Below are 12,588 nucleotides of genomic sequence, written 5' to 3'. Positions count from 1 at the left end.
GCCAGAAAAAAAGGACACACATGGAAAATGGGGACCAGCACTACATATCTGGAGATGCCAGTTCTCACCCTAGAGATTTTCTAAGAGGATTTAAGATTTAACAGTTATACTGCCGGAAAACCCTGCTCATTGGGTTACTTGCCTGTTGGCTGATTGTTTATGAGCCTGTAAGCTCTGGGCGAGCAGGAACCTTGCCTGGCTTGTTTATTATTGGGCCACGATAGACACTCAATATCAGCACTTAGTGCAGTGATTCTCAAAGTGTGGTCCTCAGATCAGGCAAATCGGCCTCATTGGGGATGCTAATGATGCAAATTCTAGGGCCCCAACAGGATTTACTGGATTGAAAATGCCTGAGACAGAGCCCAGCTATCTGTGTTTTAACAAACCCCCAGTTGATTCTGATGGACACTAAGTTTGAGAACCATGGGTTTCTTGAGTCCTTAAAATTAGGAGAGTTGAGGGGGTTGTGGAGAAGTTTTCTATGCTCTTACCAACTGAAGTTTTTTGTTTGTTTGTTTGTTTGTTTATTTACCTAAAGTCTTAGAGAATGGATTTAAAAAAGATGGGAATCAAATTTTAAAGAATAAGCCAGTGAGCTAGTCTCTCAAAACCTTCATCTGTCTGTTTTTGAAGATATAATTAAAATAAGTTGCTATCATGAGTGTGAAGAAAAAATACCAAAGTAAGAATATACTTGATGGTGCATAGTTAATATTAAGAAAATCATTGAAACCAACTTTATACTACCTATCCAATGGGAAATGAAAAAAAAATGTGAACTAGCAATTCTACTTATAAAAATCTATCCGAAGTGGTCAGAAATGGTGTAATTTTTTTTTTATAGCATTTGTCTTACATCTTTTGCTATCATAACCTCTAAATGTCCAACTATAATGAAATAAGTTAACAAAATTCTTTTATAAACTTTCTTTCAATTGTTATGTAGCCAATAAAATATTCTTAGAGAATTTTAAGGCCCTAGCTGGTTTTGGCTTAGTGGATGGAGCATCGACATGCAGACTGAAAGGTAGGTCCTGTGTTTGATTCTGGTCAAAGGCACATGCTCAGGTTGTGGGCTCAGTCCCCAGAATAATAGACTTTCTGGGATGGTATAATAGACTTGATTTCTTTAAGTGGTCTTTGAAATTTAAATTTTTTTTTTTACAATGAATATAATTGTAATTCAATATTTGTATTTATGTTACAAAATACAAAAAAAAATAAAAATAAAAGAAAGAAATGTAACCATTGCTTTACTGTGCTAGCATAACAATTATGCTCATATGTTTATATTTTCTTCTTGTTTTAGTCCTTTGAATGTACTTTTTTATGATTGTGTTTATAATCACATTTTAGCATTTTATGAAGAGCACGGAGACTTGAAACTTTGTGTCAATTTCTAATATTTTCTTTCTCAAACTCATATTTTAGGATTGAGAAATTTGGGCTGAAGTTAGAACAGTTTCAGAACATTTAGTGCCCTGAAATTTACTTGGGGGAAACAAAAGAACACACTTCCTTGAACACTGTCAGTTCAAGCGGTCCTTTTAGGGGTTGTTCCAAGAGTAGAACAGGGATCTGAATCAGAGAAGCCAACTTTTCCAAATAAAGCTAAGGAAGTGCACAGAGAGGGTGCGAGGGAGGAAGGATAGGCAAAGGTCTAGAGAGGCTCCTGAACCCTGAGATACTCTTCCCTGAGGGTGAGATTGGGGCCCAGTCCCACAAACCACGAACACTAGTTATGCTCCAAGAACCAAGAGAGTCACTGCTTCTGCTTTCAGGAAATTTAATCTATTGCTTATATTATTTTCTTCTTTTGAGTAAATTATAACTCAGAAAAAGGGAAAGAAGTGGTGTTCAAACCCATAGTTTTGAGTTAACCAGGAGATAGACCTAGGGTGGCAATCACAGGGAGATTTTTCTTTAGAGCAGTTCATGTCTGAGACCTTGCCCTCTACCTTGGAAAACATACACATTTCTGGCTACCACATAATGGCAGTGGGCCTAAGGTTCTGAAGTCTTTCTGCAGTTTTACTATAAGAATATAGATGAAAATCTTTGCTTTATTTGGAATTTTCACTAGTGTAAGAAATCAGATTTAACAAACTATATTTTCAGTTTCAGGTTGGTGGGTAGTTACCCTAATATCATTGATTAATTTGGAATGCCAAACTTATTATAATACAAAGTTCCTCATATAGTTAGGCCTATTTCTGAACTCTCTACTGTGCTTTATTGGTCTCTTTATGCAGGCACCAGTACCAACCATTCCATTTGTGATATGTTTGTTGGTAATGTTTTATTACCTGGTGCTGCCAGTTCCCTCTCAGGACTGTTTTTTGTTTGTTTGTTTTTTAATGGAGAATTTCGATTTGTATAGAGATCTTTAGAGCCAGCTTGTTCACCTTCAAAACTAGTGACAAAATTACTACATTTACATTTTTGAATCTCATCCAAGAATAAGGTGTATCTTTCTATTTATTCAACATCATGTATATTTTTCTTTGGTGTTTCAAAATTTTCTTTATAATGGGACATTTCTTGAACATTTCAGATCCACATATTTTATCCTTTTGTGTAATTGTAAATAAGCTTTCCTTCATATATTGTAATTGCTCATTGTTTTTATTAAGAAGTGATTGATATATTAATAAGATACATTTCATTGAATTTTCTTGGGATTTAGAGTGTGAAGTCAGATATTTTAAAATATTGAGTGTTTAACGTTATTTCAATTTTTAATGTCTTTTATTTCTCCTAGCTAATTTAATTGATGAGAACTTTCAAAAACAGTGATAAATGTTAATGATGATAAATATTTTACTTTTTTTTTTTTTACTACTGATACTATGAAAATGTTTCTAATAATGGCTATGTTGATTATAAATAATAGTGAACATGTATGTGATACAAATTGTGTTCTAAAAACTCTTCTAACTTTTAAACACATTAACTTATTCAAAATAGCCGGTATTTGCCCTGAGATATATGTGATATCATGCATTGGATTTTTCATATATTTATATTGTGTTAAAAGTTGAATCCTTCATTTTAGTTTTTAAAAATGAAATGCCACTCCAACATCTGTAAGCTGATAACACAGGGTGCTTTTCTCTTTTGACTTGTTAATAAAGTGAATTATATTAATATATGTCTTAATATTGAATTTTCCTTGCATGGTTACTCATACATCATTCTTGTGATTCTGGCTTCTATTTGCTTCTATCTTTATATAGGATTCTTTGCATTAAAATTCATGAATAAAATTAGACTATAATTTTTTTTTTTTGCTATGTTTACCAGATTTTTATATTACTATCATGAAGGCTTTTGAAAAAATTGGCAGTTTGTGTTCTTTGCATCTGTGTTGGAAATTTTTAAACAATTTGTTTCTTGAAGGTTTCATAGAATTCACCTGTGAGATTATCAGCACCTGTTTTTTGTGAGGAATTTTTTTTTAATATATTTTATTGATTTTTTTACAGAGAGGAAGGGAGAGAGATAGCTAGAAACGTCGATGAGAGAGAAACATCGACCAGCTGCCTCCTGCACACCCCCTACCGGGCATGTGCCCACAACCAACAAACATGGCCTTGACCGGAATCGAACCTGGGTCCTTTCAGTCTACAGACCGACGCTCTACCACTGAGCCAAACCGGTTTCGCCAGGAAGTTTTTTTTTTTTTTTTTTTTTTTTTTTATAATCTATTGTCCCCCACCCCTCTGCTTTTTCATTTCTAGTGTTAGTTTTGATAATGTATATCTTCTTTACCATTTCTTCTTGGTTTTAAATTTTCTTTGCATAGTCTTTGACAATGCATTCTCACAATTGAAAATTCTGTCTATTTCATATGTATATACACTTATTCTCATTCTCTGCTCTTCCCCTGCCCTCTCCCCTCGAGCTTCTAAATTGATTAGTTTAGTAATTTATTATATTTCCTCCCTCATTCCCAAATGAATTTTACTCTTAGATATGACCTTGAAGGTATACCTGATTGAGAAACATTACTCAACAGCTTTTCATTAGCACATTTTTTAAAAGGTCTTTGCAAAATATTGACTTTAGTTCTTGTCAAGGATTCAGGAAGGATCTTTAAAATAACTCTTGTTTTCCAGATGAAAAAATAAGAAAGTCAGGTAAGATCCTTAATCTCGCTGCTGCTGCAGTGGGCGGTTTGGAAGCAAGGAGAGCACTTAGCAGGGAAAACAGATTTGGCCTTAGAGATACCACTGTTCTTGGGGTTAGAGGCTTTGGACTTAATGGTGACTTGATCCCTCTCAGCCAGCCAGACTTCAGACATTAAAAGGACATATAGCACTCTTGATTTCATGTTGATCTGGAGCAGTTTTGATGTTTAATTTCCATTTTAATGGGGTTGCCCACCCCACCCCATTAAAATAAGTAGGATTTGATGACCAACTGGAGATGAGGGGCAGGGGGAGGAGGGTAGTGTTGGAATTCTCATTTGTTTCCTCTGGGAAAATGGATGGATGAAGAAGCCCTAGCAGGATGGGAAAACAATGAGGACTAGATTTGGTTGGGAAGGAAATGAATTTCATTCTGAATATGGAGAACTTACAAAGTTTTCAAGACATTGAAAGTGACATGTCCAGTCTGTATTTTTGATACCTGAAGACTTACTAAGTCTTAAATACTTTCCGACCTCTATAACTATCCAGATTTCTGCCTCATTTCCGAGTCTTGTAACCTGACACATATCTTAATTGCGGTAATAGCTCTGGTTTCCTTGCCAATATCCTTGATGAACATAGTACTTCCAGTACTATATTGAACAGGAGTGGTAAAAATGGGCATCCCTGTCTTGTTCCTGTTCTTAGGTGAAATGAGTTTAGTTTTTGCCCATTGAGTATGATGTTGACTATACATTTGTCATATAGGGCTTTTATTATGTTGAGATATGATCTCTCTTTTCCCACTTTGCTGAGAGTTTTTATTAAGAAAGGGTGTTGAATTTTGTCAAATGTTTTTTCTGCATAGATTTATATGATTATGTGATTTTTGTCTCTCGGTTTGTTTATGTGATGTATCACATTTATTGTTTTGCGGATATTGTACCATCCTTGCATCTCCAGAATAAATCCCTCTTGGTCATGATGTATGGTCTTTCTAATGTAATGCGGAATCCAATTTGCTAGAATTCTGTTGAGGATTTTGGCATCTATGTTCATCAAGAATATTGGCCTGTAGTTCTCTTTTTTTTTTGTGGTGTCTTTATCTGGTTTTAGAATTAGGGTAAAGTGTGCCTTCCTATTGAATTTTTTTGAATAGTCTGAGGAGGATATGTTTTAGTTCTTTGAATGCTTGGTAGAATTCCCCCGTAAACCTGTCCAGACCAACACTTTTGTTTGCTGGAATATTTTTGATCACTGCTTCAATTTCTTTGGTAGTTATTGGCCTATTCAGTTTTTTTTTTCTTTCTTTCTTTTTTTTTAATTCTTCCTGATTTTTAGGAGTTTGTATTTTTCTAAGAATATGTCCATTTCATCTAGGTTGTCAATTTTGTTGGAATCGAGTTGGTCATGGTATTTTTCAAAATCCTTTGTATTTCTGTGGCATCAGTTGTTACTTCACCTCTTTCATTTCTGATTTTGTTTATTTGAGTCCTCTCTTTGCTGGTTGGTGAGCCTGGCCAGAGGTTCATCAATTTTGTTTATCCTTTCAAAGAACCTGCTTTTGGTTTTTCTGATCCTCACAACTTTTTTTTTTTTTTTTTTTTTAATTCACTTGAGCTATTTTCAGACCTTACCTATTGTAAATTGGGTTGCTATGAACATAGGGGTGCATACATTCTTTCTGATTGGTTTCGGGTTTCTTAGGATATATTTCTAGAAGTGGGATCACTGGGTCAAATGGCAGTTCTGTATTTAATTTTTTGGAGGAAACTCCATACCATTTTCCATAGTGGCCGCACCAGTTTGCATTCCCACCAGTAATGTATGAGGATTCCCATTTCTCCACATCCTGGCCAGTACTTGCCATTTGTTGATTTGTTGATGTTAACCATTCTGACAGGTGTGAGATGATACCTCACTGTTTTAATTTGCATCTCTCTGATTGTCAGAGAGCATTTTTCATATATCTCTTGGCCATCTGTATGTTTACTTTGGAGAGGTGTCTATTTAGGTCCCTTGCCCATTTTTTTAATTAGACTGTCTTCCTTTATGTTGTATACAAGTTCCTTATGTATTTTAGATATTAACTCTTTATCAGATGTATCATTGCCAAATATGTTCTCCCATAGTGATGCCATCAGTAGGTCACAGAGCTCACCTTTCTCCTGTAAGAAGCCAGACTCTAGAATCTCTACTTTGGGTTATAGACACTTCAGCATGAATTCTGTTTGAGGACTGTCCATTGAGTTGCCCGGTCTGAGAGGGGAGGTGATCAGCAATAAGCTCTTTAGCTGGGTTTTGCTTAGAAAGAGAAACCTCCGTGACAAGAGATGTAATCCAAGCCTTGGGCTGTTTTGGAGAAGAGAGAAACCGATGGAGGCAGACAGGAGACCAGAATGGCTGTGTGCACCGCAGAACCAATCCTGGAGTGCTCAGCTCATCTGTGCCCTGTACCAAGGGCACAACAAGATGAACCAGGGGTCAAGGTTATAATGGGGGTGAGGAAGAATTAGGAAGTCCAGGGGAAACGTGGGGTGAGACAGTGGGAGAGTTGTAAAAGGATCAGTTGCTCAGCCAGTGGGTGCAGAGGTAAGAAAAGGCTGTGGCTTCTGGGAAACATTTAGACTGGACCCTAGGAGACAGAGAAAATTCCCTGCAGATAAGACTGGCAGGAGTCCCTGCGGTGACCTTCCAGCAGCAGGACTGGCTTGTCCTGGTAGATAAGAGGGAGCCACCGGGGAAGAACTTAGGAGAGATTTCTATCGACTTTATTGCGAAAGTTCTGTTTCCCTGGCTTCTAAAGTCGATCTTACAAAACATTGTGAAGTAGAATCATAATCCTGAACTTCTTTCTCTACCAGAACTTTTGAGTATTATTCACTGCAGGGGCTCTAATTTCCTCTGATGTCAAGAACCTGTGGTTTTACAACGAAAGATTGGCACTAGATACATGGGGACTTATCTAGGTCATGTTTCATGATTAATGTATTCTACCCTCAGGACATGAATAGTTTCTTTTCACTTATAATCAGATTTTTTTTTTTTTTTTTTTTGCTGTTAATGACCTTTTAACCTATTTTCATATAAAATAAGGCTTCTCCCCTGGGAATGGCAATTCCTTAATAGACATAGGCATTGAAGCTCTTTATAAAAATACTTTTTGTGGGGGGAGAAGGGGAGGGCATCTTATACTGTTTCCTCATATTTAGAAAAAAATGTATAGTCTGGCCCATTTTCAAGTAATGAGAAACTCTAAATAGAACTGTAATCTTAAAAAAAAAAAGACTTACTGACTTAAAAAAAATTAGAAAGTTTGCTCAGATTTAAAAAAAACCTGTAAATGGAAATAAAAATAGGGACATAAATGAGTTCCACATTTACAAAGAAGACAGCCCTCTTTAATGCCGCCACCCTGAGCAACCCTCTGCAAACTCTTTTCTGTTATATGTTTTTAATGGAAAGCAGCTGCCTTGGAAGGCATTGTTTACAATGGATCTCTGTCACAGCTCTGCATTGTGGCTATAAATAACGTCAGCATGTTCTCCTAGCCAGCAGCCTAGCTGCTGAGGCCACCCATCCATACCAGATGAGGTTATATTATTCTCCCCCAAACATATTCATTATCATCTCACGCTGTCCCCCTCTCCGAGGGTACCCACGACTCTTTGCCACCATTTAACACCATTCATCATTGTCTATGATTGTTTGCAGCTGAGGCTGTTGGCCTGTGGGTCCTCTCCCACCCAGTTTCTCTGTTGCCCAATGATATGATGTCTGCTCTGCCTTCTCTTGGATTTCTTTCTTGAAAACATGTTCTTTCTTTTCTTCCAGTATGGATCTGTGGCTGTAAAGCAAAGCAAATGCAAGATACACGTATGCTAGCATCTAACATAGTCATGCAGTGGTCTTGGCAATCTAACCAGGTAAGGGTTGACATGAAGGAGTCACTAATTGAAAGTCTAGAAAGGCTCTTGAAAGGTAATAGGTTAGCGTAAAACGGTGAGGTAGGAATTTTAAATGTTTTTTGAAAAAAAGCTGGAGTGAATAGAGGCCAGCCAGTGACATGATCCTCGGTCTGTTCTCCCCAGCAGGTTGATGAGAGTCGGGGGACCCTGAAACCTCAGTGCCTATGTGGTTTTCTGGGCAGAAGGTTACTTCAATTTGTTGGATTCTTGGGTTGTGAATCACATATTAAAAAGATAATGAATAAATACATAGCAACAATAAAACAGAGAGAGGAGCCATCACTGGAGCAGAATTTGAAGACCACTTGAAAGAAAAAGGCACATAGGATTTAATTGGTGGGGAGGTAAGCATAGGAGAAGATGGATGCTGCCTATGGAGACAGATTTGGAGATTCTCTAAAAGCAGTTTGGGGTATTGGGTCCAGAAAGGGTCCTAAGAGAATCATTAGGGAACTGGTTTTTGTATCAGCAGGTGAACTAGCCTCCACCTATCACTGTAGCCACTAGGAGTTGTGTGTGTGTGTGTGTGTGTGTGTTTGTGTGTGTGTGTGTGTGTCCTTTACCAAAATAATTAGCCACTTTTATACTATAATAACCTTCACCCCAATAACTGGAGAACGGCTGTGGTAAAAATAAAAAAAAATAAGATGAACAAACAGGCTAACAGTCAACCAGGCACAAAGATAAGCCAGCAATCCAGATCTTCAGATCTCTGTTTGAAGGACAGACACTACCAATTCAACAGAGGATGTTAATATTGGAGATTATAATGGAATTCAAAAGAAGTATATTTATTGTCTTCCATGAGGTGAGAGGGTATTATGTCTATAAAATAAGAACAAGAAAGTTAGATTATAGTAAAATCATTAGAAACTCTGGGAATCAGCCATAATATTGTCCAACTTAAAAACAAAAGCTCTGCTACCTTGAATAGAATATTGTACTCATTTAAATTGAATAGCAAAAGCAACAGAATTTATGCACCAAAATAATCACCAAAAATACCAGGCTAGAGAATTTCCCAAACCAGCACAAAAAGGGATAGAAAAAAAAAAAAGTATGGAAAAAACATGGAAAAAAAAAATAGACCCAGAAATTTCAATTGGAGCTTCTGAAGAAGAAAATGGAAGAGAGCATATACATAAATAAATCATAGAGGGTGATCCCCGACAACAAGAGATTGTAAATTTGAATGAGTACAATATGCTTGAACAAATGGAAAAAACAACAGATCTTTCAGCACACCAGCGAGAACTTTGGGAGCACCAACCACAGACAACCTTTAAAGAGAGAAACAAATAGAAAAAGGTACATGTATAGGAAAAAGGATTGGATTAACCTCATATTTCTCCATGGCAAGATTAGATATAGGAAGAATAAAAGATGTGAACCCTAATTTATATGTTCAGGCAAATTTTCATTAATCAGTGAGGGCAAAATTAACCTTTTTTTTCAGATATTAAAAAATAAATCCCACTCACTATAAAACACTATTGAGAGAATAACCAGCATGTAGCCAACAAATGAAAAATATATGTGGCGAAAAGCCATAAATTATAGAAAATCGGGCTCAGAAAGAATCAAAGATAACAGTATTGTGGTTGTGTCTAATTGCTCATTAATAGAAAATGCATTACTTTAATGTGGCATTAGGGAGAAAGTGGGAGACATATCTGTAATACTGTTAACAATAAAAATAATTAAAGGAAGTAGAGCTACCATACATTCCTTGTTCAGTGAGATACTGTGATATTAACTAACTCTGTGGTAGGAAAAGAAGTTTAAATATTTGTTTAATTTCTGGACAAATATGATTAGAGATACAAAAGAACCAAACATTTTCAAGAATTAAAGAGGTAGAATTACAACTTTTAGAAAATTTAAAAGAAAAAGTATAACTTTATTAATAAACTTCAGATTTTATAAGAAATAGATGGGTTTCTAAAAATTTTTAAAAAAATAATGTGAAGTTGACTCAAAGCAATTTATCTGAACAGAGCAGTAATCATGAGAGTAAAAATATAGTAAAAAATAAAACCCTCCAAAAATATTTGTGATGGATTAAAAAATAAGGGAAGATAATATTTATCAAGTAATTACCAGCATGAGTTTCATAAAAGCAGAAGTAAATAATGCCTTCTTTTTCTGTGGGTTTGCTAGAAATTCTTGAGGAAAAGGAGCAATTGTTTTTCAACCTTTTTCAGAAAACTTTTAGACTACTGACAAATTTTGATAATGAAATTTTCTACCTATCTACTCACTCCAAAACACTTATAATCCTAAGGAAGCAGCAGTCATCATAAAACAATAGGGAGGAATAATCCTAAGGAAGCAGCAGTCATCATAAAACAATAGGGAGGAAGCCTGTATTTCTTTCTCTTTCCTTCTTTCCTTCTTTCCTTCTTTCCTTCTTTCCTTCTTTCCTTCTTTCCTTCTTTCCTTCTTTCCTTCTTTCCTTCTTTCCTTCTTTCCTTCTTTCCTTCTTTCCTTCTTTCTTTCCTTCTTTCTTTCCTTCCTTCTTTCCTTCCTTCTTTCCTTCCTTCTTTCCTTCCTTCTTTCCTTCCTTCCTTCCTTCCTTCCTTCTTTCCTTCCTTCCTTCCTTCCTTCCTTCCTCCCTCCCTCCCTCCCTCCCTCCCTCCCTCCCTCTCTCTCTCTCTCTCTCTCTCTCTCTCTCTCTTTCTTTCTTTCTTTCTTTCTTTCTTTCTTCTTTCTTTCTTTCTTTCTTTCTAAAACTAGTATTTGACCCCTGAAGGGAAAAGGCAAAGATTAAATAAAGTATTGGTAACAATATGAGAAAGATACCTTTTCATTTTGATTCACACAGGAAAATGGAAATGAAGTGTTTCTAATTTACTTTTTAAAATATAGCACAGAATGGAGAACATATGATAAGATTTAATGAGTGAGTTAATTTTTTAGTGTTCAGTTGATGAAAACAATGCTGGAACACTAGGGAATGCTGGAATATAGGATGGTCCTCTAGCGTCAGCGATGAAGTGTCAGGTGGAAGTTACATTAAGTTGGGCACACATCATTAAACAGTGTCTGACACGAGCAGATGTTCAATTTTTCACATGGAGAAGGTGGTTCAGGAGATTCCATTGTATCATAATATGATGTCGTGGCATAATTTGCCATGAAAGTAAAATGAGCCATCCATCTTGAATGTGGCAGTTGGACTACTGACAGATTTTGATAATGAAATTGTTTTCTTCCTATCTACTCCAAAACACTTATAATCCTAAGGAATCCTATTTGTTTGTGAAGTGTGCTGATAATTTTAATGTTTCTGTCTAAAGATGATTCAGAAGATTGTTAATACCTCCTTGCTACATTTGTTATTACCCATATTGTGCTAGTATAGTATGATAGGTGGTGGGTACCTTTAAGTATCGGATAGTGATATACCTGGAATCCTTTAAGACTAATATTTCCTCAAACTTGCCATTTACTGCTCCCTCACTCTGCCCACTTCCTAAGTCCCGGAAGTCATGGAAGGCTACTAGAATTTGAGAGTGGTAAATTCCAAAGGAGCTCAGCTCCCTGAAAGATGTCTCAGTTATACTTCCTTTTCTATCCAAAGGCTGGGTCCTCTAGTCACCTCTTTTGGATGGTGGTGCCCGTCATCATATTGGTTCCTCATTTTTTGTCAGTATCTCAAGAAATTGAAAGAGAGCTGAGCCAAGGCTGGATATGTAAATCAGACTCTTCCAACTTCTCAAAAAAAAAAAAAAAAAAAAAAAAAAGATAAAGAACAACAAAACTGCACAAACTCCATTCCCTCACCATAACTAGAGGTCAGACTCTTCAAACCTGGAATTAACAGTAAGTGGCAAAATAAACACAATCCCAGCATGCTGTTTTCCCTTGCTCCCCCACAGCAAATTTTTGGAGACTGCATAGGCAGTTTGTCAAGAAACTACACACAAAAGGGAGTAAATGGAGGAGATAGCAGTTAAGGAAAATAAATCTAACAGAAACAAACCAACAAAGAAAAAAAATTGTAAGGAAATATAGAAAAAGTCTAGTGGTAGGCCACAGCACTGACTGCAGGGAAGGGACTTGAAAGCATGTGTGTGTGAAATATGAGTCAAGTCATTGAGAGTTAACACCCCAGGCAAAGAAGAGCATTAAAGCAATGGAAAGCCATCCTCAGAAAGTGCCTAGTGAAGGGAACAAGAAACAAGATGACGTTTGGACAGAAAAGAAACAAAAGGAACATGTATCTTTTCCCCATCCCCAAACAAGATAAAAAGGCAAAACAAAACAAGGATTCCTGGTAAAGAAGTTACTCCTTGCTACCATTTTTTTTTTTCTTTCAATTTATGAATTGGAATAACTTATTTTCCTACAACAGCAAAAGAGGCTATATATATTTATCATGAAGATGACTTATTCAATAGTAGTTAGAAGATCATATGGTTTTAAAGAGTAAGTGCTTGAATTCCAGTAACATTAGTAGAAAAAGACATATTTGAGGAACT

This window comes from Pipistrellus hanaki, assembly GCF_964339955.1.
Source record: "Pipistrellus hanaki genome assembly, chromosome: 4".
In the NCBI taxonomy this organism is placed as follows: Eukaryota; Metazoa; Chordata; class Mammalia; order Chiroptera; family Vespertilionidae; genus Pipistrellus; species Pipistrellus hanaki.
This window is presented reverse-complemented; position numbering follows the sequence as displayed.